General features: G+C 39.2%; 1 long non-coding RNA gene across 1 annotated transcript in view; it reads right to left on the bottom strand.

The window, feature by feature from the left end:
* Positions 1 to 3,625: 3,625 nt before the first annotated feature.
* Positions 3,626 to 23,076, bottom strand: part of LOC130924322 (uncharacterized) — a 177,839-nt gene continuing 158,388 nt past the window's right edge. The window contains exon 4 of the long non-coding RNA XR_009064858.1: positions 3,626 to 3,725. This is a non-coding gene — a long non-coding RNA (uncharacterized LOC130924322). The remainder of the gene's footprint in view (positions 3,726 to 23,076) is intronic.

Raw genomic sequence — 23,076 nt, forward strand, 5'->3', positions numbered from 1 at the left:
TTTTTTCTTTTGCAAAGCGTTTGCAATTGGGGTTCATGCTTTTTCTATTTGTAAAGTGTTTGGACTTTGCATTTCGCCTGACACCTCTCGGCCACCGTATTCAAGGATTAAAGTCAAGTAAATGTACAACAAAATTGTCGTGGATTTATGTAGTTGTTAAAAAAAACTTTTTGTTCAGTCAGCTATTAATTTTAGTTTCAATCCATAGGAACATGTTAAAGCAACATTAGGTAACTTTACAACCTTTATAAAAAAAAATTTTTTAAATCATTACATTTGTGATGATATGTCGACTGACAACTAGTTGTCAACATCATCGTATACTATTGTTTAGCCACAACTGGATTCAGCCGCTGGAAACAGAAATGTCGTTGAATCCATCTGCAGGCGACCTGGAAGATCAGGATTTTACAACAGTGTGCGCTGGTCCTCATGGGAAAAGCAGTCTTTCTTAAGGAAAAACACTCCTGCTTTTGTCCACATGCGTTGCTAAAAACAACCAAAACTGCAAAGTTACCTAGTGCTGTTGTTGTTTTAACATACAGTGCTGGCCAAAAGTATTGGCACCCCTGCAATTCTGTCAGATAATGCTCAATTTCTCCCAGAAAATGATTGCAATTACAAATGCTTTGGTAGTAATATCTTTTATTTTGCTTGCAATGAAAAAACACAAAAGAGAATAGGAAAAAAATCATTATCATTTTACACAAAACTCAAAAAATGGGCCGGACTAATACTTGGTTGCACAACCTTTAGAAAAAAAAAACTGAGAACAACCGCTTCAATGAGTTTCTTACAATGGTCCGCTGGAATTTTAGACCATTCTTCTTTGGCCAACTGCTCCAAGTCACTGAGATTTGAAGGGTGCCTTCTCCAAACTGCCATTTTCAGATCTCTCCACAGGTGTTCTATGGGATTCAGGTCTGGACTCATTGCTGGCCACTTTAGAAGTCTCCAGTGCTTTCTCTCAAACCATTATCTAGTGCTTTTTGAAGTATGTTTTGGGTCATTGTCCTGCTTGGAAGACCCATGTCCTCTGAGGGAGATCCAGATTTCTCACACTGGGCCCTATATTATGCTGCAAAATTTGTTGGTAGTCTTCACACTTTATAATTCCATGCACACGGTCAAGCAGTCCAGTGTCAGAGGTAGCAAAGCAACCCCAAAACATCAGGGAACCTCCGCCACGTTTGACTGTGAGGACCGTGTGCTTTTCTTTGAAAGCCTCGGTTTTTTTCCTGTAAATTCTATGTTGATGCATTTTCACAAAAAGCTATACTTTTGTTTCATTTGACCAGAGAACATTCTTCCAAAACGTTTTTGGCTTTCTCATGTAAGTTTTGGCAAAATCCAGCCTGGCTTTTTTATGTCTCTGTGTCAGAAGTGGGATCTTCCTGGGTATCCTACCATAGAGTCCCTTTTCATTCAGACGCCGACGGATAGTACGGGTCGACACTGTTGTACCCTCGGACTGCAGGCCAGCTTGAACTTTTTGGAATGTCAGTCAATGTTCTTTATCCACCATCCGCACAATCTTTCGTTGAAATCCCTCGACAATTTTTCTTTTCCGTCCACATCTAGGGAGGTTAGCCACAGTGCAATGGGCTTTACACTTATTGATGAAATTGCGCACGGTAGACACAGAAATATTCAGGTCTTCAGAGATGGACTTGTAGCCTTGAGATTGCCTATGCTTCCCCACGATTTTGCTTCTCAAGTCCTCAGACAGTTCTTTAGACTTCTTTCTTTTCTCCATGTTCAATGTGGTACACACAAGGACACAGGTTGAGTCAACTTTAATCCATTTTAACTGGCTGCACGTGTGATTAAGTTATTGTCACCACTTGTTATGTGCCACAGGTAAGAAACAGGTGCTGCTAATTACACCAATTAGAGAAGCATCACATGATTTTTCAAAGGGTGCCAACACTTTTGTCCTGCACATTTTTGGAGTTTTGTGTAAAATGATAATGATTTTTTTTTTCTTTTGTGTTTTTTCATTGCAAGCAAAATAAATGAAGATATTACTACCAAAGAATTTGTAACTGCAATCATCGTCCATATCTATAAAGAATTCGGGGATTTAAGCATTTATTCACGAATTCAAGAATTTTCACTGTAAAAGCTGTTTACATAAAGCGGCCGCTAGCCACATTCACTAACAGACTAGCATTATACTTCAACAAATTTACGTAAAATAAATGCTAGCTGCACTTTTTTTTTCTGCTTTTAACCAAGAAACGAGACTGTTTTACGTCCATATCTATAAAGAATTCGGGCTTTTAAGCATTTATTCACAAGAATTTTCACCGGAAAAGCTCTGTTTACATAAGGCGGCCGCTAGCTACATTTACTAACAGACTAACATTGTACTTTGACATATTTACATTAAATAATGCTAGCTGCACATTTTTTTTCTGCTTTTAACCAAGAAACAAGACTGTTTTACGTCCATATCTATATAGAATTCGGGCATTTAAGCATTTATTCACAAGAATTTTCACCGGAAAAGCTCTGTTTACATAAGGCGGCCGCTAGCTACATTTACTAACAGACTAGCATTGTACTTCAATATATTTACGTAAAATAAATGCTAACTGCATGGTTTTTATGCTTTTAACCACGAATCGAGACTGTTTTACGTCCACATTTATAAATAATTCAGGGATTTAAGCATTTATTCACAAGAATTTTCAACGAAAAAAAACTCTTTGTCTGTGATTCAACCTGGTCAGCTTTGACGGCCTCGCCAACAATGCAGGGCCCCTATTCATCGGTCCCGCGCTCCATGTCCCGTCAATACATTATGAAGTCTATGTTCTGGCGTTTCTTTTTTTTTTCCCTTTTTTTTTGGCGCAGCTTGTGTTTGGAGACTTGACTTCTGGTACTCTAGTTTCTTTCCCTACCCAGCAACAGGTACCGCTGAGTCCCTCCAATGTCACATAGCACTCACGGGCGGACACACTTTGAATTTCCCCTTGTTGAAAGACCAGCATCTGTCACTGGTCTTGAGTATAAACTTTTGAATAGCTGTCCACAGTTGTGGACTGTTCCTGAAAGGGTTAAAGATGGGAGGACTCAAATATTCCGGAATAGAGTATCTGAGATCAAAAGCTTTCTTTTTGGCGCTGGAGCAGTCACAACTCTCAAAGTATTTTCTTAATATTGAGAAGCTTGGTTGAAAATTGACTTTTTCTTTTTGGCGCTCGGGTAAACACAACTTCCTTCTAACTTCATGAACTATCACTGTCATTGAAGGGTTTTATGTTCATGTAGGAGCAAAACCTTTGATGAAAGAACTCTTGACCCATGGTGTTTGAAGTTGCTAAATTTTTATTCACATACTGCATACTTTGAGAAGAAAAGGCAGGGATTCAGAAAGAAAGGGCAGCTTTGATCAAACATCACAACCCATCTTCCAACTAAGGATGCGCCTTGTTAATGTTTTAATATCTGCTTATATTGGGTATAAGTTAAACATATTCCTCTGTAAAATTCATGATGGCATCTAATTCCCTTTAAACGTAATTCCACGTTGGTTTGACACTGTTTTGAGAGCGAGGGAACTCTTTACCCTGCTCGATGCCCTTCATCCTTACCACACGGACAAAATCTTCCTGCTGCTCTCCAAGTGCTGTAAAATATTTACAATCCCCTGTTGAACTCGGCGTCTCAGCCGTGTGTCGGATCATAATGCATTGTGATGGATGGCGATCCTTTTGTCTCTGAAGCAAATCAAGCAAAAGCCACTGAGCATACTAATGGTAATGTTTAATTTGCATTTCTCAGTTACATGAGAGGCTTTCAATACAAGGGGTCAGGACAGAGGCAAGACATAATGCTTCGTAATGCAGTCGACTGGCTGCGTGGGGGTATTGTGTTCCAGCACACCTAAAGAGAAGCTTGATTTTCTGTCTATGGGATTATTACTTATTGCACTTACCTGTACAGTGTGGCAAATAAGTATTTAGTCAACCATCAATTGTGCAAGTTCTCCTACTTGAAAAGATTAGAGAGGCCTGTAATTGTCAACATGGGTAAACCTCAACCATGACAGACAGAATGTGGGGGGAAAAAAACAGAAAATCCCATTGTTTGGTTTTTAAAGAATTTATTTCCAAATTAGGGTGGAAAATAAGTATTTGGTCACCTACAAACAAGCAAGATTTCTGGCTGTCAAAGAGGTCTGACTTCTTCAACTCATTATCGGTATAAAAGACACCTGTCCACAAACTCAGTCAATCACACTCCAACCCAACGACACCAGAGACAAAATTGTAGACCTGCACCAGGCTGGGAAGACTGAATCTGCAATAGGTAAAATGCTTGGTGTAAAGAAATCAACTGTCGGAGCAATTATTAGAAAATGGAAGACATACAAGACCACTGATAATCTCCCTGGATCTGGGGCTCCATGCAAGATCTCACCCCGTGGCGTCAAAATGATAACAAGAACGGTGAGCAAAAATCCCAGAACCACACGGGGGGACCTAATGAATGACCTACAGAGAGCTGGGATAACAGTAACAAAGGCTACTATCGGTAACACAATGCGCCGCCAGGGACTCCTGCACTGCCAGACGTGTCCCCCTGGTGAAGAAAGTACACGTCCAGGCCCGTCTGTGGTTCGCTAGAGAGCATTTGGATGATCCAAAAGAGGACTGGGAGAATGTGTTGTGGTCAGATGAAACCAAAATACAACTTTTTGGTAGAAACAGAGGTTCTCGTGTTTGGAGGAGAAAGAATACTGAATTGCATCCGAAGAACACCATACCCACTGTGAAGCACGGGGGTGGAAACATCATGCTTTGGGGCTGTTTTTCTGCAAAGGGACCAGGACGACTGATCTGTGTAAAGGAAAGAATGAATGGGGCCATGTATCGAGAGATTTTGAGTGAAAATCTCCTTCCATCAGCAAGGACATTTAGGATGGGACGTGGCTGGGTCTTTCAGCATGACAATGATCCCAAACACACAGCCAGGGCAACAAAGGAGTGGCTTCGTAAGAAGCATTTCAAGGTCCTGGAGTCTCCAGATCTCAACCCCATTGAAAATCTGTGGAGGAAGTTGAAAGTCTGTGTTGCCCAAACACAGCACCAAAACGTCACTGCTCTAGAGGAGATCTGCATGGAGGAATGGGCCAAAATACCAGCAACAGTGTGTGAAAAGCTTGTGAAGAGTTACAGAAAACGTTTGGCCTCCGTTATTGCCAACAAAGGGTACATAACAAAGTATTGAGATGAACTTTTAGGATTGACAAATACTTATTTTCCACCATGATTTGCAAAAAAATTCTTTAAAAATCAAATGATGTGATTTTGTGATTTTTTTTCCATATTGTGTCTCTCATGGTTGAGGTTTACCCATGTTGACAATTACAGGCCTCTCTAATATTTTCAAGTGGGAGAACTTGCACAATTAGTGGTTGACTAAATACTTATTTGCCCCACTGTAAATGACAACAAATACAGTAGTTCCCAAAGAGGGGGGTCTGTGGGAATGGGGCCAAGGCCTCCCACGAGCTGAAGCGACATGCAATACTAGATAGAGAATAACCCATGTCAGAGTGGCTGAATGTGTCGAGAGCCTCAGTGAAGAAGTGAAAAAAGCTGCTTGGGTTTCTCATTCACTTCCAGGCCAATAAATTGCACACGCAGCAGAGAGTGTTATTGGACGCTAGATGTTACACCCTGTACAGTTGATATACTGCTCGGCTCTGGTCTGACTATTAACACCAGAAAAGTCCAGATTTACAGCTAGGTTCCTGCGCCTGTGAGAGATTGCACAGTAAATGCACACTCGGATGTGCATTAAAGTGATTAAAAATGTTTTTTGAAAATCCTGACTTCAATCTTAATTGGATTCTGTGGCCTTTTTGAGTCATACATACCAAATATCATAATATTAGCACAGTGTTGAGGTACAGTATAATTAGGTGCTCCAATAAAATAACTGTAACACTGGACCAGAGGTTGCGCTAGACTTTTTCGTTGTCTGTCATTTTGACTGACAGGGTCATAAAAATCCGGTCATAATCTATTTTTACCAGTCACTTAAATTTTTAAAATAACTATATCTTGATGCATAATATAAAGTAACTAACATTAGTGCAGTCATGGATTACAGTGAGCAGGCCAGTGCTGTGTTTCCATATATATTTTTATTATATTATGTATATACAGGATATATATATATTTTTCCCCCCCAAGTGGGACCATCCATGATCCTAATACATTTAATAATAATAAAATATTATATAATTCCATTTTATATATATATATATTAATGTATTATGATTACTAAATAAAAATGCACGTTGATACGACGCACATAAAGGAAACTTAAATTTTTTTAAAAAATCGTAAGAAAGTTGTATGGACTTACAATCCGCTAGCTTGTTGTTTCCTGTTGTCTTCCGAAATACACCTGGGTGACGGCGCGTCAAGTGTTCGTTCATAGCCGACGTGCTACCGTGGTATGGGAGCTCAGCTTAGCAAAAAGAGTACACACGGTGGTGGCACCCTCCATATTTTCCTTGAAATAATTTCAGGCTCTGGCTAGTCTGGTCTGCTTTTTTGGCTTTATGCCGCTTTCACCGTGTTACCAATTCTGCCCTTCTTGGTAATTGGCGGTGCTTTCAACTGCTCGCCGCAGTGAGGATTGAACCGGCGATTCACTTGATTCGTTGTCATCCTTCATCCTCCACTGCACCAGTCCCTCTTTTTTCACCTCTTTTATCAACACCATCGTCGTTTTGGGGCTTTTTGAAGAAACTTCGGACACTCAGTTGCCTTGACATTTTTCCAAGTAAGGCCAACGACGTCATGCATCAAGAGAGACAATAGCTAATTAATATGCTCACTCGCCACCCTGTGGTCTGGGGTGTGAATTGCAACCTGTCAAAATGACAGATGGACTTCAGTTTTTTCCGTCAACGTTTTAAAAAACCGGTCAACGACGGAAAATATTCGGTTAACGCGACTACTGCACTGGACAGACTACTGTAAATGTGTTCTCTGGAACGGATTATTGGAATTTCCATTGAGTTCAATGGGATTAGATGATCTAAAATAGAGGTGTTCTGAGTCACAAGAGTGGTAACAGAACAAAACTTAAGGCAGAAATAAGATGCCGTTAATAGGAATTAGAGCTGAAACCATTACTCGAAAAATTCGAGTAACTCGATTTCAAAAATTGATCGAGGAATTTTCTCCGCCTCGAGGAATCGTTCAATTTTGCCAGCTCCAAGCATGATGTTTTGACGGACTACTTTTAATGCTGCACAACGCGCTGTCGCAACGCATGTGACGTGGTGGACTGTTGTTTCTGGTTCAGCGCGAAATCACCGCTATTGTCAAACATTATCTTGCTACATGCAAAAATGGACCAAGCCAATGAAGAGCAAGTACGGCAATTTCTACAATGTCTCAACAAGACACTATAAGATTGCCAAAATGGCAAGCAATTCGTGGGAGGAGATTGCTGAAAATACGGGCTGGAGGTCAGCCAGCGATTGAATAAAAAAAATGGAAGAACCACCGAGACAAGTATGTGTGTGTTCGGAATAGCCACACGAAGCGATGATCCAGTCGTGCAAAAATTGCCAGCTTTTTATCACTTTGTGTCATATTTTTGGTTGCTGCACTTCACATTTATTGTGTACATATGTTTGCTGTGAGTCTGTGACTTATTTATGTGTCACACTTCAAGTATATGACAAAAAAAGCACAGGTTGTGTGTCAAAGGAGTTGTTTTGATGTTTAATTTTCAATCAGACAGTTCACATACTTGATACATCATCACTGATTGAGAGTGCCTCGATGCTTTTATGATCACATGTTTACCATCAAGGCTTTCAGTACAGTTTGGGAACTTCCATAGCCACCAGAAATCTACTATGGCTTCCCACTGTCTGGTTGTAGAACACAGCAAAAAAAAATCATGCTGGAGGGCTGTCCATAATTCTTTGCAGACCTCAGACAAAATCTTGGACACAGTGCTCGACGCCAGTTTGAAGCTAGCCGCCACAGTTTGCTGGTTTCCACCCGAGGCTAGGATTCGTAATATGACGGCATCAACTGACCACCTCCGAAAGACCGCCTCTAAAACAGTCTTTTGCGTCGCCTGCGCCTCAACATTTGTATGATCAACATTTGTTGTTTAATGTTGTTGAGCTGAAGATCCACATTCAAGCGTTTCAAGCGTTAGCATTTTAGCATAGCGGTGTAATAGAAGTCAAGTCCCCCAAAACCCTACAAACACAATGCCACACTCCTCCAGTGGCTTGGGGGTGAATTACAAAGCAAAGTTCATTGACGCCGTAGTCGCTTCGCCGTCACCGCAATGCAGAAGCATAACTCAGGCTTAAGACAGTGCTTGCACAACACGACAGCACGTCTTCAATCCTGAAGCTCCACCGAAGTCACCCTGTTTACTCCCAAGAGCGGAGGACCGATACCTCAACAAGGTAAAATTAAGTTAACGTAGCGCTAATAAATGAGATTAACGTTACTGTACCTTTCTAACTTAACGTTAGCCTTGTGGAGGGTTAGGTTTCTATTAAAGGGTATTACAACACCTGGGGAAATGCTAATATTCCATCATTTATCCATAAATGCATGCCTTTTGGATTCATATCATGCCACCTCGTGTAATTACACACATTGCAACACCAAGAAAATGATAGAAATTTGGATCGATTGTCAAGCGAAAACGACCGGCGCCCGAGATCCCAGAAATCTAGCATATTGTGTGCGTGACGTCACAACAAGGAAACAACCGGCTCAGTGCTTAGGACTGAATGGCGGCGATGATGGCGGACAATTTTGTTTCTAGTTGCAGCGACGAATCCGACGTAACGAAGGTTCTTCTAATGGTGACGAGGAGAGTTATGAACCGTTGTTTGGTGTTTTGGGTTATCAATTTGAGCCCAAACGAAAGCCAATGCAGCCTAATGAAAGGATCATTGAGGAGAGCATTCACACTGATGAAACGCCGGCAACAGATCATGTGGGAAACACCGAATGGTTTGTTTTGCTTTTTTTTTTGTGAAGCTGATACACCGTGACTGGAAAATAAAGTAATGTATAGAATAATTATCATTTGTGCTATCATAGGTTTTCGCTCTGCCAACAGACACAAATATGAATGGGATTAGAGGATTTGTTCTATATATTTTACGAGCGATAATTTATACATGTGTCCAGTCCTATATCCAATGCGTGATATGTTTTTACTCACTCTGGCCATTTCGAGCTTGGCTGCTCCGCTCCTTTGGTTAGCCTGGGGTGGTGGGGTGGTCTCATCAGAGCCAGTCATCGTCCTCTTTCTTGATATCTCAGGACATTTAGGTGGCTGCGCATGTATGGTGGGCACCGCATCTGCTTTCAGCAGCAATTTCTTAGCAAAGCCTGATTCCATTTGTCCATAGTTCGAATAGCTCTCACGTGTAAAATGCACACCACACAAAAACCGTGCCGGAGGCTGGGTCTGCAAAATTAGCCCTCTTAGCACGGACGAACTTTACTCATTCTCTGCGTAGTCCAGCTCTTTTTCTCGCTTTTGGTAACTCATGGGAACTACATTGCGACTAATGGCTTTTTGTACACCACATAGCATGACAGGTTTGAACTATTTTAGCGATTTTTGATAAAACACGAACGCAACTCTCTCGTCGATAAACAACGACCTCGACCTTTTGTTTCCTTGTTGTGACGTCTCCGCCCCATTCGGCTGTTTCCGGAATACTTTCGGAAATGTTCGTAATTTTCGATCTATTTTCGATAATTGCTTATAAATGTGATTTATTTTTTTGTTAACTTTATTAATATTTGTTATCTTGCCACATAACGGTTCTATTGATATCTCACAGCCCCTTAGTATCATAATACCCTTTAATTATGACTATTGTCAGTGTGTGTCTTTCATACAGGCTTTATTTAATATGTAAAAATACAGAGCTGTTCAGTGATGAGAATGTAAAATAAAAACATAAATAAGCTTACTGTCAATTTCAGCTTAGTAGTCATTGATTGATAAAACACTAAGTAGCACCGCTTGCCTAATGTGCTCATATACAGCAAGTATCATACATTTTTTTAACACTGCAAAAACTCAAAATCCTATCAGGACTTATAATTTAGACTAACTTAAAACTTATACTTAAACTAATTGCTCAACACAAATGGAAATTTATTAAAACACGGAAAAACACCTAACTTTTAAATGATGTGTGTATCAAGCGTAATGACAGTTTTACATAAAGAAATAATAAAAAAATAATAATAATAAGATCGTACGTTTTTTGAGAGATTGCAGTTAATCTGCAGGGTTTATTTTGTAGTCACATATGAGATGCAATTGTTGGCTGTTTCCAACAATCTACACTGAAAATAAACGCATTGTCTAAAAATGGTTCAATATTACGTCTTGTGTTCTCATGTATATTTATAATTGCTCTTTACCTTAAAAAACATGTTTTATCCGATTACTCTATTAATCAATGGATTTTTCAGTAGAATACTTGATCACTGAAATATTTAATAGCTGCAGCCTTGATAGGAACATTTTTGTGTTACTACTCAACTGTAGCTTTTCACAACTTGCAACACATATAGTTAAATTAATCTTACAATACAGATAGGGCTTTCATTATCATTACTAGGGTGGTGAAGAGGCAAGTGTCTTCCACTTGCAATCGCGGCAAGCCGGCAGCTCAGATTCAGATGACGAAAGGTAGCATCCATAAAGACAATGAAGGCACAGACTGTATTATCACATTATTCTAACCATCTTCCAAGAATAGTCATTGGTCCATTGTCAATTTGATGCGAGACTAGTTCTTAATGTCACTTTGGTGTTAATCACACAATAGCGGCTTGGATGGATGGAAGACAGATGTGTCACGGCGTGACATTTCAGTCAGGAAAAGCTTCAAGGCAAACGCTGACAGTTGAACCACAACACTGTTGTTATTCTAAGCAAGTGTAGCTTTGATCGCGTTAGTATGAGCTAACACAGCGACTCACAGATGATGACTCTTTGTGGATCAAACCGAGAAGATAGCAGAATGGCCTTAATCGACTCATAAGCGTGCCCGGACCGGTTACTGACCTCAGTTAACTTTTGGATTCAGATGATTGTGAATTATTTAGGCAAGTTCATTCATATCATCCTCCCTGCCCTGGTGAACCTCAACAGTAACAAATATACATATGTATAAATATATATATATATATATATATATATATATATATATTTATATGGCGAAAACACAGACAAGACTGAAAAAGCAGTTTCTGCTCTTGCACTCCTCTTTGAAAGAAACTGCTGTGTTTTAGGCCAAAACAACTATTGTGTTTGATAGAACAATATGTCTATATGCTGCCATAGCAGATTCATGGAAAACTAAGCCTCCGAACTATTTTCAATTTGTCCGTTTCACCCTGAAAACCCCCGTTTACAGACGTCGCGCAACCGCTTTTGTTTCAACCTAGCCATAAAAAGGTAAGTAATTATATTTATCATTCAAAATGTCTGTCATTTTTAGCTTAGAATCATTAATTGAGGTCTAATATTAAGTTAAAAAACAAAACAAAAAACGACTTTAAAAAATTATTCACTCGCATATTTTAAACTTTTAAACAACTTACGTCACAATGAAAAATTTGGCGTCTGTAAAAAAAGTCACGGATATTTACCGCATAACTATCGCTTTTTTTTGTTACTGTCGCATTTTACCCGATATGTTAGATGATAAATAATTGATCCAAACAAAAAAAAATTTGAAAAATAACGTATGAAAGGGTAACCATATGAAAAAGAAAATCTCAACCACTCCTTTTTGTCTGCGATTTCTGCATCGCGATCCTTGTTATATCACCATGTTTCACTCATAAAATAAAATAAAAATCCGGCTGCGGCCATTCACAGGTGTGTCTTGACACTCGGTGATACATGCTACATCGAGTTTTTGGGATCGAAACATGGTATGTACGCGATAATATCTCGTTAAAATCGTGGCGTCTTTAATTCTGCTCTCGCGTGCTCTCGCCTCCAGTTAGGGTTTTGCTGTTTAATTTTTTTTTTTTTTTAAATGACCGCCTGACCAAAATTCTTATTCCCCCAGAAAATCGAGATTTTAAGCTTTCCAATGATGTATCACACATGCATATCGGACAATTTTGAAATTTGGCCAAATTGGGGGGCTCAGAGCGGAACTTCAAGTCACCTGAGTGTTTTCCGCATATATATAAATTAGTGCTGTCAAACGATTAAAAAATTTAATCTAGTTAATCATATGTCAACTGTGTGATTAATCATGATTAATCACATTTCCCTTGGGATAAATAAAGTTGCTCTTCAGGAAAAAAAAATCTAGGAAAATACTATAATTGACTTAAATTTGTTTTAAGACGAAATGTATGATGTGTGAATGAATTAATGCTTAACCAAATAGAATTTTAAAATTTTATTTAACAACTGAGCTCGTATAAAATAATAAATAAAATAAATTGTATGATACAGCAAAGAGCTTTAACAGATTAAAGTGCCTCAGACTAACAATGTGGCTCAAGTACCGTTTGGCATATTACCCAAAATTAACTGCCAATTTAAAGAGCAGACAAGCACAATACAGTAACAATAGCTAGTGTTTCAAAAATGTGTTTACAACTTGTTTGTTAAATTGAACATTTCACACAAATAAATGCAGCATTTGCAGTTTTACACTAAATGGCCTGAAAGCTGTGTGAGATATAAAATAAATTGTCAATTTTCACACACTTAACTGAAAAACAGTACACTAAACTGTGTGTAAAGGTGTTTAGAAACACTGCTTAAGTCAGCCAGTCATACTCAATTTTTTTTATTTAACCAACTGCTCAGGCAAACTAGCTTGTTGACATTTTCAGATAACAGAGCAGACATTTTCTTTTGAACAATGTGCCCTGTCAAAGAAAACAGTCTCTCGCAAGAAATGGTTGTGGCAGGTGTGACCAGATACTTTTTTTTTGCATGGGCCAGCTTACTGTGGGCACCACTGTGGTGGACATGAGTCCATGCTGGCACTGCCTTGCACCTGTCTAGTGGTTTGTCCTTGTTGTTTGTTGTCATTGGATTTTCAACGCCCTCGTCTTCGACTATGTTAATGGGTCTACACGCTACAGTCTCTGTCTACCCATGTAGCGATAGCAGTAGTCAACCTACTTGTTGTCTTTTGTTGACAAGTCCGAGTCCGCACTCTGCCAGTGTAGCTTGACGACTGCGGCTTGTTTCCCACAGTGTTAGCGCCACTGCTAACACTAGCTGTGCCCGAAGGTGGTACTTTAGGCTGGTTGAGCTTCGATCGAACGACAGTTCATTACATCAGTATGTGCACACAACTTTGGTTTTATCCAGATTTCCATTAGGCAGCTTTTTAAAACGGAATTTGGTCATCATCCTCACTCATCGTGGCTGGCTGCATTATGTCCTGCATCGCCGCGCGGAGAATGTAAACATCAGCGTGTGGGACTACAGGAGGCAGTTGTGGCCAAACTTAAACGTAAATTGCGTTATTTTTTTTAATGCGTTAATATTTCCAGATTAATCATGGTCGTTAACGCTTTATTGTTGACAGGCCTAATATAAATATATGTATACATGGAATCTTAAACCATCGGACAGGATAAAGTTAGGATTACATGAAAACCACAAAATGTAGGGATGCCTATCGAGGAATTCATCATCCATGTTGTTTTGTTTGTAGTGCCAGATGGCCAAGATGAATCACTACAGAGAGATTTTGCTTCTGTCATTACCACATTCCTTCAACAGTCAATACTGACTCAGCACTAGCAGTGGGCTACACTGTTTCATTTGGCAACTAATCAACCCTCTATGTTGCCTCATTCACACAATGACAATGTGGCATACGCTGCCACGAAACACGAGTCGCCAGTTAATACATGGTCATCTGGACCAACTGGGGTGCCAAACACAACAGTAGACCAACGGCACTGATGGGCAATCCATGATGCATGTCGGAAATCTCTACAGGCCTGAAATGATTAAGTCAAAGTAGCTGATGAAGCATTTCAAATGTGCTGAAAAAGATATTTCATCATTACTGTTGTAGCGGATGATGTTCGGGTGTCAATGATGGTGAGTCGGTGTGTCATTTATCGGCTACGCATCTCTAGTCTTTTTGCCCTGGAAACCGTGCGTCAAAGAGTTCCCCTCCGGAACACAACATGCCCCACATTAGTTCCGTGGGTGAATTATGCAAAGAGGATGTAGTGGTCACTACACTGTATTGCATTTTTTTCTTGAGCATTTTATTTATAGAATGGAACATGTTGCTCAACAACTAGAAATTTTCCATCCTATGATAGCTGCATGATAGCTGCATGAAACTGTGAAGTACTATGTCAGCAAAGTGTACATTTGACTTTTTAAACTTTTGGTGTTTGTTTGACTATTATTCGTTACTTTAAATTAGTCTACTTTTTTTTTGCCTTGAAATTTACATTGATTTGTTGTATTTCGAATATATACATCTGCAGTTAAAGGTTTTGAGACACTTCTCCATTAGTAAGATGAGAAAGTGTCTCTTTTTTTTTTTTTTCTTGACCACATGTACAGTCCCTGACAAAAATCTTGTCGCTTATCCATTTTGTAGAAACAATTGCTAATAGCCTGACTTTTAATTATTCAATTGGTTTCAGAAATGGCTCATAAGAACGCTAAGACCCTCCCAAATTATGTTGAATGTACAAAAATATATTTGTTTCACTGCAAAAAGATTTATCATTTAACACTGGAAGTCCCGGGGGGGTTTTGGGCTATAAAGAAATACCTGAAAGGCGTCAAATGAAGCCGATACCAAACTGACAACTGGGCTTTTTCAAACAATTGACCACTCAAAGCAGCAATCAAGTAGGCCAGCCCCCTACACACTCCTGTGGAGTCGCTGCTTAGGTGTAAAGGGGGGGGGGGGGGGGGTTCACTCTGGATAGCTTCAATTAGCATATTGAATATAAGAGAGACGGATGGACTTCTTGGTGGGTCTTGCAAAGGAATTGGCTCACTCTCATGTGGGCGCGAAGGCGCAGAACACCTAGCCAATGGAAAAAGGCGAAGTGTCATATGTCACCATGTAAAAAATGTTTTGTTTTTTTATTACACCATCACTTGTACAGTAGGCAAACTGCAGCTTTTGGAAGCTGTAAAAAGGTCGTCCGCCCGATTGCCTACCTGAGCGGTCCACTGTCCGACAAGCAACAACTGTTTTGTCCAACTGGACAAGCCTATTCGGAAGGGGAGAGAGAAAATTACCTCTAAAGGTGTTCGTTGCCTCAGACAACCATCCTATGGCACCTTTCTGTCTCCATAGAGTTTACACACACATACAGTACAGTATATGTGAAACATACTGTAAGTCTAACCACAGTATGGTTCCATGCATTAAATTTAAAAAAAGAGAAAAAAAAGAAACCTAACTAGTATGTTCCATTTGGTTTACACAGAGGATAAAACTAGAAGCGTTGAAGGGACAAGTAAACACTTAAAAAGAAAAGTCACATCCTGTCAGTAGTTTGGTCTATTTCATGGTGGCTTTTTCACCACAACCTGTCTTCTGGGCTTGAAAGTGACTACAGGCCAGCTAGAATAACACCAGTTTACCCTTCCCCCATCAGCCAAGGCACCCCTGCCCTGCAAACACTCAAGATGCTAAATGGAGCAATCCAACCCTGTGGTTTTGCGAGTGTGACTGGGAATGACTAATGAGGATCATAGTGCTCACAAAAGATATGCTGATTAGGGTCAGATGATCCTTCTCTGGTTACAAAAGTGATTTGTATCAACTGATCCACCCTTGGTAGTTCTAGTGTTAATGAAGACATAAAGTTCAAATTTTGGCAGGACAAAAGTTTTGTCGCCTACAGAAAGTAGTGTGAAAATTGAACAAAAAATGCACTTCAAATACAAAAATATGTTACATAACATAAGCGAATTACGCACTGGTGCTGTGAGATCCAAATTTAATATTTTGTATGACTTCCATGGGCTTCGGCAAGGATTCATACAATTTATTGATGAAGTCATCAGGAACATCAAAAAAGCAGTCTTGCATGCCTCCCAGAGTTCATCAACATTCTTGGGTTTCGTCTTCCATGCTTCCTCTTTCATCCAACCCCAGACATACTCAATGATGTTCATGTCTGGTGACTGTGCTGGCCAGTCCTGGAGGATCTTGATCTTCTTTGCTTTGAGGAACTTTGAGGTAGAGATTGAAGTATGGGATGGAGCACCATCCTGCTGCAGAATTTGTCCCTTTTTATGGTTAGGAATGTAAGAGGCAGCTAAGATTTGTTTATATTTCAGACTATTTATCTCTCAGGGTGCAGTTAATTAAAAAACCGTGTGGGCCCACAGCCTGTCAAAAGGATGGACGCTGGAAAAGTGGCAAAAGGTGGATTTTTCTGATGAATCTTCCATTAACTACACCACAGTCGCCCACAAATATTGTAGGAGACCTACTGGAGTCCGCAGGGATCCGCAATTCACTCAGAAAACAGTGAAGTTTGGTGGTTACATCATTACCAAAATCATAGTCTGGGGTTACATCCAGTATGGGGGTGTGCTAGAGATCTGAAGGGTGGAAGGCAACAGAAATAGTAAAACATAAAAAGGGACAAATTCTGCAGCAGGATGGTGCTCCATCGCATACTTTAATCTCCACCTCAAAGTTCCTCAAGGCAAAGTCATAAAAAATATAAAATTTGGATCTCACAGCACCACTACTTAATTCGCTTATGCTATGTAACATATTTTTGTATTTGAAGTACATTTTTCCTTCAATTTTCACACTGCTTTCTGTAGGCGACAAAACTTTTGTCTTGCCAAAATTTGACCTTTATATCTTCATTTAATGATAATTCTTTTTTCAGTGAAACAAATATATTTTTGTACATTCAACATCATTTGGGAGGGTCTTAGCTTTCATATGAGCCATTTCTGAAACCAATTGAATAATTAAAAGTCAGGTTATTAGCAACTGTTTCTACAAAATGGATAAGCGACAAGACTTTTGTCAGGGACTGTATACTGTATTTTAGGTCCATCAAAAACGGGCCTTGATTTAACTTGTTGTTGCATCAGCATGCATACAGTATACCAATTGTAAAATTAGTACTACAGGTACCATATTATCTTAAAATACTGTTATGGAACCCAATATAATTTGTATCAGCACCCAGCATTTGAAGCATCTTAATTACAATTTTCTAATGATGCATTGTACACATAACTATCGTTTCGTGTGTGCAACTATAAGACCACCATCACCACCAACAGCAGCAGCAGCACTGTGAGTCAGCTCTTTTCCCCACTTCTGTAGGTAATGGAGTCCAAGCGGGGGTGAGATAATTCCTGAGTCGGTAGTCACAGACATCACAGCGCCCACACAAATCAACAGGGAAAGTTGTGCGGTAGTGCCACCTGCTGGACAATATTTACAAGTACAACTAATGAATCCTTGAGAATTTAGTCAACATTTTGATCAGTCACATAGAGGACTACGCGAGTATGCAACTGACAAATGCCTCCCTCTAGTGGTGTTTAAATGAAAGTTCAATACAGGTTGACATCCTATTAGTATGTCATGCTTATGGATGCAGTGTTGGAAGGAGTCATAGTCAAAGATGAGTAGACTAGCCCAGGGGTCTGCAACCCTGGTCCTCGAGAGCCGCTATCCAGCTTGTTTTCCATGTCTCCCTCCTTTAACACACCTGAATCAAATGATCAGCTCGTCAGCAATTTCTGCAGGAGCCTGATAACGATCCTGATTATTGGATTCAGATATGTGAAAGGAGGGATACATGGAAAACAAGCTGGATAGCGGCTCTCGAGGACCAGGGTTGCAGACCCTTGGACTAGCCAAATATCAAACTCAAGAGAAAGTATTGTTTCTGTATTGTTTTCTTTACTTTTTTAGATTCAGTATTACTTTGTGAAACCACCATTTTTTCCCCAATCCAACACAACATAACTGCAAGCGAATGTACCGCGTTCAATATTTGGAGTGGAATCAATAATTATTAGGGGTGTCAAACGATTACAATTTTTAATCGAGTTAATTACAGCTTTAAAAATTAATTAATCGTAATTATTCGCAATTCAAATCATCTATAAAATATGCCCCATTTTTCTGTAAATTATTGTTGGAATGGAAAGATAAGAAACAAGATGGATATATACATTCAACAAACGGTACATAAGTACTGTATTTCTTTATTATAACAATAAATCAACAAGATGGCATTACCATCATAACATTCTGTTAAAGCGATCCATGGATAGAAAGACTTGTAGTTCTTAAAAGATAAATGTTAGTACAAGTTATAGAAATTTTAGATTAAAACACCTCTTAATGTTTTCGTTTTAATAAAATGTTGTAAAATTTTCAAACAAAAAATAAACTAGAAGCCCGCCACTGTTGATGTCAATAATTATTTACACAATGCTCATGGGTGCTGAAACCTATAAAATCAGTCGCACCCAAGCGCCAGCAGAGGGCGGTAAAACTCCGAAAAACACAACAAGTACCCATTTCACTTTGCTGTCATTTTAATCTGTTTGAGCGGGGCATTTGTGCGTTAATTGTGTCAAATATTTTAACGTGATTAATTTAAAAAATTAATTACCGCCCGTTAACGCGATAATTTTGACAGCCCTAATAATTATATATTAACAGGACAAAAACACATGTGATCAAAACAGATCTCAGAGATAGTCATTATTAAATGTAGGCTTTGTAATGTATCAAAGTTTAAAATGTTAAAGAAACGACTTCATTGCAAATGGTGATTCTGAAGGTGCTGGGCAAAATTAGATGGACATGTCAACACAGAGGCTTAAATCCAATTGAAGAGGAATGATTAACCATCCATCTGAAGCCATGAGAAATGCCGCAAAATGAAAAGCTAAGATATTGAATTCAAATAATTTCACAGAACAAACATGAGGGTTAGCTTTATTTTTTTCCCTCATGTCTGTCGACTATGATCCACAATCCGAGGAGGTGTTCCACTAAAGCTGTCATCAGTGACTGTAAATAAACCGAGATGGATTCCAAAGCAGCTCCCGAACCTATCGGGCCAATCGCACTCCTGTCTGCCTCCCCCTTAAATCAATGTGCACAAAGGTCACTGTGGGAGTGGAAGGGGCCGCGTGCAGTCGGGGGACACTTATTTCCTCCTGTCATTCTCGGGGGTACAAGCAGGGGTCTGGCACCAGTGGCCCCCCCAGGGGCACAGCTTGATGAATTGAGCTGGCGTATTTATGACGGGCCTGGCAGCTCCTCGGCTTCAAACTTTTTTCTACACCAGGTTTTTAAATTCCTTTGAGGGCCGGAGCAAATTTATCAAAAACGTGAACAAGCAGCTAACAAATGTTTACGATGATATATTGCTAGCATTTGTGGATTTGGATCTTTTAAAAATTGAAAAATAAATAATTCCTCTTTTCACAACTGTGCTGCAAAAATGTGCATCATATTAACAGTACAGTGATCCCTCGCTACTTCGCGCTTCAAACTTCGCGCCCTAGATCTATCGTGGATTTTTTTTTTTTTTTAATTAAAAAATAAATTGATAAATGCAGTATTTTATAGCACTTTTTCCTGCTGCTCTTTGTTGGTCAGGCAGTGCAATGGAGTTTTTTATTAAAGTTAACAATGATTGACAGACGTTAAGGTTTGATCTTGCCAGAGCCACTTGGAGGCCGAAACTTCAAAGTGCCACTCATCGTTTAACTTGTTAAACAGTTGCTGTGGCAACTCATTGTGTGTAAGTGAGCAGCTTGAACGGATTTGAGTGGACTCACTCAATGAAGAATTTAATGAAGACAAGCATTTTTCTACTTTATGCTTGTTTAAAATATTAATATTATTACATTTGAAGTGCTTAAAAACCATTTATTATATATACATATCTCAGAGGTTGCGCTAGACTTTTTCGTTGTCTGTCATTTTGACTGACAGGGTGATAAAAATCCGGTCATAATCTATTTTTACCCGTCACTTAAATTTTTTAAATGATGATAATGACATTGTGGTGACCCTTTGTTTGGCATAATTCACCTTCCGTACTTGTGTGTCCATTTGGCTGAGCGCGTTAGCGGCTATGACACAGTCACGTGACAGAGACACTTAGAGCCGCGCGCGTTCTGGCTTGAATAGAGAGTTCACAGAGAGCAGCAGAGCTACAGCGGCTGGACACAGCAATTCAAGCTAACAAGACTCTTAACATTGCATACCGCTTCAACATATTCAATAGTATTTGGTTTTCATTCATTTTAAATTAATATTCTGTCCGAACAAGCTTAACAGAGAATCCACACCGTGCCATCACACATCAAGCAGATGAATATGTAACTTTTTCTCCGCAGTGACAAAAACAGCTGACTGTGGCCCCAGTAGGTAGGCTACATTATGGAACAATGAAATTAACAGTTCACCTGCTGTGGCCTGAACGGAGTCTTAAACCTTCCTCCTGGTGCGCATGGACTTGAATTGCGTGCCCGCTTGTGCAGTCCCTGTTTTTTCACCTCTTTTATCAACACCATTGTCGTTTTGGGGCTTTTTGAAGAAACTTCGGACACTCAGTTGCCTTGACATTTTTCAGAGTAAGGCCAACGACGTCATGCATCAAGAGAGACAATAGCTAATTAATATGCTCACTCGCCACCCTGTGGTCGGGGGTTTGAATTGCAACCTGTCAAAATGACAGGTGGACTTCAGTTTTTTCCGTCACCGTTTTAAAAAATCGGTCAACGACGGAAAATATTCGGTTAACGCGACCCCTGATATATATATATATATATACATATATATATATATATACACATACAGTGTATACCATAGACTTCATAATGTATTGACGGGACCCGTGGCGTGGGGCCAATTCATAGGGGGCCTATCTCCGTCAAAGCTGACCGAGTGGAAACACAGACAAAAAGCTTTTTCCGTTGAAAATTCTTTTGAATAAATGCTTAAATCCCTGAATTCTTTATAGATATGGATGTAAAAAAGTCTTGATTCTTAGTTAAAAGCAAAAAAAAACATGCAGGTAGCTTTTATCTTACATACAGTAAATATTGCGAATTATGAGGCTAGTCAGTAAGGAAATTAGCGGCCGACATATGTAAACAAAGACCTTTTTCCGTTGAAAATTCTTGTGAATAATGCTTAAATCCCTGAATTCTTTATAGATATCGACATAAAACAGTCTCAATCCTTGGTTAAAAGCAAAAATAAAGTGCAGGTAGCATTTTTTTAATGTAAATATTACAAACTATGAAGCTAGTCAGTAACGAAATTAGCGGCTGCCATATGTAAACAAAGAGCTTTTTCCGTTAAAAATTCCTGTGAAGAAATGCTTAAATCCCTGAATTCTTAATAGATGTGGATGTATAACTGTTTCGATTCTTGTTTAAAGGCAAAAAAAAACCATGCAGTTAGCTCTTATTTTGCGTAAATATCGCAAAGTATAATCCCAATGCCATAGCTGCTAATTTCTCCCATCGATTTTTTTCACAACGTTTCAAAATGCATGCAAGGTACAAAAAAATATAATAATTATTTTTAAATTATACTTTGGGGATTTTGGGGGGGGCGATACTTAACGGTTTTTCACCTATCGCGGCGGGTTCTGATCCCCATTAACCGTGAAAAATGAGTGATCACTGTAGTTGTTCTAGCGTTTGCAGTAGAAGTAGTCACAGCAGTATAAAGAGTAATTATAGTAGCGGTAGTAGTGGTTTCTGTGGGACTTTTAAGACATAGTGGTTGTTGTAGTAGTAGCAGTTGTAGTAGTAGTAGTTTCGAGTGGTAGTAGTGGTGGTATTAATAGTATTAGTACTAGTGGAGAAAGTAGTAGTTGTTAGGTAGTAATAGGTGTTTACATAAATTATTAGGTCTTGTAATTGTAGCAAGTGTAGCCATAGTAATAGTTATCGTATTCGGCATAGTTGTGTTGTTGCATTATTCATATTTGTAGTAGTAGTAGAAGTAGTAGTAATAGTTTCTGAGTAGATGTTGAAGTTGTTGAAACTGTACGAGTCTTTTTTTTTTTTTTTCCCAGAAAGACTCAATGTAATTTTTTGTTTCCTGTAGATGTATAGTTTTAGTGGTGGTATTAGTTGTAATAATAGTTTTGTGGTAGTTTTAGTATATGCATTGGTAATGTTATTTTTGTAGTTGTTGTAATAGTGGATGGTGGTAATAGTATTCGCAGAAGCAGCACTAATAGTAGCCAGTTTTACATGTGGTGCTTGTAGTAGTTCTAAAATGTACAGTGCTGGTAGAGGTAGTAGAAGAAGTAGTAAAAGTGGTATTAACTGTTTTGGAGTTCTTTGTTTTTACACACTGTATATTATGCACTTAAATTTGTTTCAGTGTTACTTAAACTCTACATATTGTTTGCTATGAACTCAAACTCCATTTCATTTTTCACTGTATGTGTCTATGTACATTATGTACTGCATATACAGGAGTAGAACGGGAAGAGAGCACATAGTCTGAGGCAGGGCTTCCAGCTGAGGGCGAATCCTAGGTTGAGGGCATGGTCTATCGTCCACTCCGCACAAGTGTGCCGGGCCTCTGGCACAATTAATGCACGCTAAGATGGGGTCTGTGCAGCCAAAACATCATCAGGACCTCTCCTTGACTTTACATTCTTCCAGGGGGTGGAGGAAAGGGGGAAGATGAAAGGGGGGGGGGGGGGGGCTGTCTGGTTCAAAAATGTGTTAGGCGCCATGTCGGAATGAGGGCAACAGGCTGTGTTGTTTTTGTTTTGTTATGGAAACTATAGAGATGATGAGACAAAATATTAGGTATCCCCTTGCAGTCCAAAACAATAGGCACGCACTTGTAGTTTGCATGAAAATTAACTTTTAAAAAGGCATTATATTGAATGTGTTATAAAGAGTACAGCTTTAAATTCGAAATCCATAAAGTACAGTACATTGCAATACTGAGCTGAAACACGGAATATATTGACCAAAAGATCTTTTCTAATTGAAATGAATAGAAGT

This window comes from Corythoichthys intestinalis, chromosome 11, assembly GCF_030265065.1.
Source record: "Corythoichthys intestinalis isolate RoL2023-P3 chromosome 11, ASM3026506v1, whole genome shotgun sequence".
NCBI lineage: Eukaryota > Metazoa > Chordata > Actinopteri > Syngnathiformes > Syngnathidae > Corythoichthys > Corythoichthys intestinalis.